The 6,589-nt window shown below is 36.9% G+C and overlaps 1 long non-coding RNA gene across 1 annotated transcript; it reads right to left on the bottom strand.

The window, feature by feature from the left end:
• Positions 1 to 2,794: 2,794 nt before the first annotated feature.
• On the bottom strand, positions 2,795 to 4,816 carry LOC132638515 (uncharacterized). The gene is made up of 3 exons (XR_009581778.1): positions 4,621 to 4,816; positions 3,894 to 3,950; positions 2,795 to 2,901 (listed from the first exon to the last, which is right to left on the bottom strand). It is a non-coding gene; the product is annotated as an uncharacterized LOC132638515 (long non-coding RNA).
• Between the last annotated feature and the right edge of the window lie 1,773 nt (positions 4,817 to 6,589).

Genomic DNA, 6,589 nt, shown 5'->3' on the forward strand with positions numbered 1-6,589 from the left:
TCTGATAATCCGTAATCGAATAATGCAACCCATGTAGGAACTCTTCCAAGGCCACTTTCTACTTACTCCAATCAGTAATTAATTAGTACTTATAGTCATTCCAATTTCTCAAATAGGTAGCACTTATATTCCGATGATAAGTGTCCAAAGCTCTCTTGTGATATTATCTTAATCCCAACCTGTATCATATGTTTACTCTAATTAATTTACAATACATCATTTGTCCCTCAAATCCTTGTCCTCTAAGGATTTCACTGTTTCTGAGGTGAAGTCATATACATGCAGTACTCCTTTATACCTCATGCTCTTTCATCCTTGTCGTATACTCAGCGCTAACTTCTAACTTGCTTGAGATCATATTAAATTCGCCTTAGTAACGGTTTTGTCTTATCACCTTTTCCTCTTACTATATCTTACGTTCATAGCTATATATTTCCCTTTTATCCTATACTCGTACTCAATTAGTTACGTCTGGCTTGAGTGCTTCCTTTAGTATTCCTTCCATCCGTCCAATCTGTGCCCATCCTATATTCTGTGCATGAAGAATCTCATGCTACCTCTGTATCCTTCTGAAAACACTACTTTTACATAATCCTTCTCTTTCGTTTTCAAGACCTATTCTGTTTATTTCCATTTGTCCTTACCATACCAGTCATTTTCTGGCACTCATTCTGCTTCGTTGCTCATCTTTTTGTAGTTTGGTCTTTCATAAATTTGTCACTTATATTACTCGTGTTCTCGGCTATACATGTCGTAACCTATTACTGCACCGTTATCTCGCTCGCTTCCTTCTTATTTCCTTCTTTCAGTTAACTCCTTCTTTTCTTGTGCTCGCTTTCATTTCTGTTATCGCATAATCTTTATTTTGAACTTTCCCTATATAACTTTATAAGTCTTTCTTATTCGTTCTATACCTTGCCTTTCTATTTCACATTTGCCTTTTTACTTTAGTCACATAGATCACGTCATATCTTTTAGTCACTTCCTCACTAGGCTTTACTCATTTTCATAACAATCTTTATTGTATTCACATAATATCCGTTCGTAATCAATCCTATGGTGTAACACTTCTTAACCTTAAGGATTCACAATTCTTACTATGATTTAATTTCACTCTGTGGAGTAGGCGTACTTAACCCTTTTACCCTTTCTGGTTAATCTTGGCCTTAATACCTCACAGGCTGTCTTATCAATACATTCGTATTCGTCACAATTCTTCCTTCTCCGTACTCTTATCTCAATCATACTATTACTCCTTTTAACTATAAACTCGTCGTAATTTATCCCTGCTGGTCAATTCAGTTGATACCTCAATATAATACTCTATTAAGATTTGTCAGCCCTTTCTAAATCATCTTTTATTATCACAAGCCCTTCCAAATTGTTCTAACATTTCCTTTTTACCATATTGATCTCTACCTCATAATTACTATTACCATCGATTCAACAGTTAACTTATTTCTCGAAGTCAGCTGTACTCACCGCTTAGTTAAATCCTATCATTACTATTGACACGACCTTTCAAGAATATTACGAACTTATATCTCATTCTCTTTTTATTTCTAGAAAAAATTTGGCAGAGTTTCCTCTGTATTTCTAACTACCCCAAAACCTGCACGCAGAAAATACCAACATTGCCTCACAGGGCCAACATATATATATATATATATATATATAGCATATCATAGCCACACAGGGCTCCCAATACCAACAACAGTATGAAAATGATGAACTTACCTCGTATGTCCAACTCAAACTGTACCTGTTATACTTTTCTGTTTACCTTCCCTTTCAATCTTTAACTGCAGGTTTCAATCATACCTGCAACATTCACACTATATCTGACATATATTCTTCTTACCATCACTTATCTTTTTACTGTTTCCTTCAGCTCCCTCTGTTCACACATTTAACTAAGCTAACCACCAATATATATATATTCACTCCATTTTCTTACTATATTTACAGTTACTAACCTTGATGATGACCAGTCGCCATTCTGTATATACAATTTCTGACAACGTAACCTCAATGAAATATTAGCCTCTGTAACTCCCAGTAGCATTATTTACCTTCTCTTGTCGACACCATTCTCCTGCTGAAATCAAAGGTTAGTATATAAGGGATATCATTTCCTATCTCTTGGCTCTATCGCACGATCTTAGATATGAGAGAAAGGTAACATCCGAAATGTCCTGTAGCTACCTGTTTATAGATGTGGTGCACAACACACCGATAAACAAGACTCTACTAGACACGGTCTATAGACACTCCGAGGACGAACTGCTCTGATACCACTTTTGTCACGACCCAACCCCATAGGCCGTGACTAGTGCCCGAGCTGGACACTCGTATGTACCTGTTAACTATAATCATCCATAACTAGCATAATACAGACTTATCAATACCAAGGCAAGACGTCGTATCAAAACTTTCGCATTGTTTAGACGTATCACAACAACCTGCCTCCTGGGAGGTACAACTTTCAACAGACATTATAGTACATAAGCCGACAAGGCTTTCATAATATATAAGGGAACATCCCCGCAATAAACGAGCCGACAAGGCTATCGTAACACATTACTTCTCAAAACATATATATATATATATATATATATCTACACAAGCCAACAAGGTTGCCACTACGAATGGGAACGTCCCAAAACATAAGCCATATAGACACAACTGAACAACATCGATACACAACCCACACATATGTCTACAGACCTCTAAGAGTAACAACAGTATCATATGACGGGATAGGGCCCCGCCGTACCCCTAGATAAAATACATAACCACAAGAGATTCTGTACCAAAATCTAGGCTCCGGAACAAGGGAGCTCTCCAAGATAGCTGAATAGGACTCCTAAGCTGGCGGGTTACCAACGTGAGCATCTGTACCTGCGGGCATGAACACAGCCCCCCGAAGCAAAGGGGGTCAGTACGGAATATGTACTGAGCATGTAAAGCATAAATACAATAAACAGGATCATACTGAAGTGTGGAGTACAGAAAACCAGTACAATAACCAGAAAACCACAAGGCTTGCCTTTGAATCATAAATCATGGTGTCAATATCATACTTAACTCGTTATGAAACTTAATGTCACCATTAGAGAATCATCTTGTTCATATGCATATGTATAACGTGTCCCGGCCCTCTAGTGAGGGACTCGGTGAATAAGATCATCATGTGCCATCCTGGCCGCCATCCCCATATCATCATATACATATATATAACGTGTCCCGGCCCTCTAGTGAGGGACTCGGTGAATAATGCAGTGGATCTGTGCACAAAAACATGTCCTAGCCCGGGACTCAGTGAAAGATGTATTGAGGCATGCACGAGCAGAGTAGTGAGAAACCATATGCAAATTAAATCATATCTGAGACTCAATAGAATAATCAAAACGAATCATCATTTGAAAACCAAGACAATAGTCATATCAAATACCTTTCGAATGTCACTGTGGATTATATAAAAATAGAACCTCAAGGATTATATACACTTATCAAGACATAATAAAATAGTTTCTGGAAATCAAGAACATTAGCCATCCTAGTGGCTATTTGAATATCATTATGAACTATATTAAATAACGTCTCAGAGATCATAAACATGTATCAAATCAATACGAGACAGCTTATGAAAGTTAAGGACATTAGTCATTATAGAGCCTTTAGGAATAGAGACTTATACATACGATTATACTATACAACATATAGAAAGCTCGAGGGCAGTGGCTTAACTACTTTAAAATCTCTAACATCAAGAAGTGAATAAGAATCATGAATCATATTCGGAACTTATGAATGGAATTACCCCAAAGCTCATGTCATTCATCACTTACGTCTAGGACATGCCAAAAGAAAGAAGGGACAACTTTACATACCTTACGTCGTTCAAGAGCTCAGTCCAGCCAAGAACTTCCACAATTAATATGATAAACCTATAATCGTAAGAATACGCACGTGACTTAAGAAGGCTTTTCGCATATCATATATATTAATTGATGACTTAATTCTAAAACGAAACGGGCAGCATCTCCTCTATACCATTAGCATCTCCCAATTTGGTATATCAGCCCAACAACAAATAAATCCCAATATACAACATGCATGTCGATAACAATTTCATAATACTCTATTACGAGCGACAAGCTCGAATTACAATCCGTATACTCCATGGCACCTTTTCGTATGTTTTCTTCTTAACCTTAAAAATATTCCCAATATGATAAGGACATCATTTACCACAAATATCGGCTTTATATCATATATTTACAACAAGAAAAACAACCCACAACCCACAACTCCAACTATATCAATTGATAATTCTATTCGTAAGTTCGTGTTTATTCCATCAATTCCTATATCGATGCTTGTATACACTCCTTTATTTTCGTATATACATTGTATAACAACAAGCAGGATAACAATAGCTACAACACATTTCACGATATTTTAGCTCACTAAATAATTTATAATAACCACCAAACAGTCCATATGATAACAATAACTATTTATCCGATTTCCTGCAATTAATTTCGTAGTTCCCGTCTCGCAATTTAGCTATGACAGGGATGAATTTAAATGTATCAAGGAGAGGAGAATTATTACCTTATATTCGAAGAAATAATCTTCTTCCACCTTACTTCACTACGAAGAGAGCCCGAATTCAGCAACACGACAAAGCGAACAACGAGATCGAAGCGGTGCACAAAATGCATTCTCCTAAACCCTGTCGTATCTGAAAATTCACCTACTATGTACACCAATTTCTTGTTAACGTTTTTGTCTCTCGAATTTAACCATATGAGTCTCATACAGTACATTTTGTTTTGACTTGTCCAAAGTGAAACTTTTGTAGCATAAGCGTTAATGTTTCAGCAATGATGAATAACTTTCTACGTGTCCTTCATTCATATTATGCACCCTTGAGTGTACTCACGGTTTAATGAACAAAAGAGGATATATATTTTTCCACTTAGTGGACAATGGGGTCCATATCTTTTATATTACTTAACTAGTTGAATTGTGCAAAAATGAGCCACCTGAATATTGTAATGCATTGTCACTACATACAGATATTCCATGGCCACGTGGAAAATTGTAAACTTATCTCTTTCTATCAACTCATCCTTTAGTTTTCCCCTTAATCACATTTATCCACTAATTAATTCTTTGTCCCCCGCTAAATCTCATCAATTAATCAATTGTCAATAACTAATTTCTTGATCTCTATTCACTTATATAGTAAACATTTTGGCACACTTTCTATATTTATTATCATGGTCGTGTGATATGGTGCAAGTCCATAACCTCTTCTGCTACAAATAAAATAGTATTTTCAATCATCGTCGTCACACTTTTTCGTCTTAAATCGTTTTGGAACTTCATTCCTTGCATATACCGAGTTCTTGATTTTCATGCTTGAATATGACCAAATTCTCCAGGCTCGAGTAAATTTACTCGTGTTGGACAGTCCAATTTCCTAGTCCAAAAATACGAAATATCATGGCTTGGACCGTATTCCACTGAAATAAATTTCAAACCTCGACGAAACTTATTTCCTTCTATTTTTTTTTCTTCTACTAGTTATATCACGTCTGTACCATCACTCTAACCACTTATAAGCTTGGGGGATAACCTTGTTTCCGTTACTAATGTCATTTAACTCGCACGCTTTCCAACGCATGTACGGGATGTAACAGTTCGGTTCCAATTTCTGGGTGAACCAATGCTTGAATGGAAGGGTAAAACAACATCTCCAAGGGGTAGGTTTATTTCCTATCTCAAGGCGAGGAAGATGATCGCCAAAGGCTATATTTATCATCTATTCCGAGTTCATGACACCGACGCAAAGCCACCAACTTTTCAATCCGTCCTGGTAGTAAATGAATTTTTGGATGTATTTCCAGATGAACTTCCAGGACTTCCTCCAGAAAGAGAGATTGATTTTGCTATTGATGTGTTACCGGATACTAAACCAATCTCTATTCATCCTTACAGAATGGCTCTTGCAGAATTGAAAGAGCTAAGGGCACAACTGAAAGATTTGCTCGAGAAGGGATTCATTAGACCCAGTTCATTACCGTGGGGAGCACTTGTCCTATTTGTGAGAAAGAATGATGGATCCCTACGAATGTGCATTGATTATAGGCAGCTGAACAAGGTAACGATAAAGAATAAATAACCGCTTCCAAGGATCGATGATTTGTTTGATCAATTACAGGGTTCCAAATGGTTTTCCAAAATTGATCTAAGATCGGGGTATCACCAAGTGAGAGTTAGAGAAGATGATATTCCCAAAATAGCTTTGAGAACGAGATATGACTACTATGAATTTTGGGTGATGTCATTTAGGTTAACTAATGCCCCGACAGTGTTTATGAATCTGATGAACAATGTATTCAGGCCTCTCTTAGATCTGTTCGTGATTGTGTTCATTGATGACATTCTAGTATACTCTCGGACGGAGGCAGAGCATGCAGACCATTTACGTATTGTCCTTGGAATTCTTCGGACTCGAGAACTGTATGCAAAATTTTCAAAATGCGAGTTTTGGATGAATTCTCTGACGTTTTTG

The sequence above is a fragment of the Lycium barbarum genome, chromosome 4, assembly GCF_019175385.1.
Source record: "Lycium barbarum isolate Lr01 chromosome 4, ASM1917538v2, whole genome shotgun sequence".
Classification (NCBI taxonomy): Eukaryota; Viridiplantae; Streptophyta; class Magnoliopsida; order Solanales; family Solanaceae; genus Lycium; species Lycium barbarum.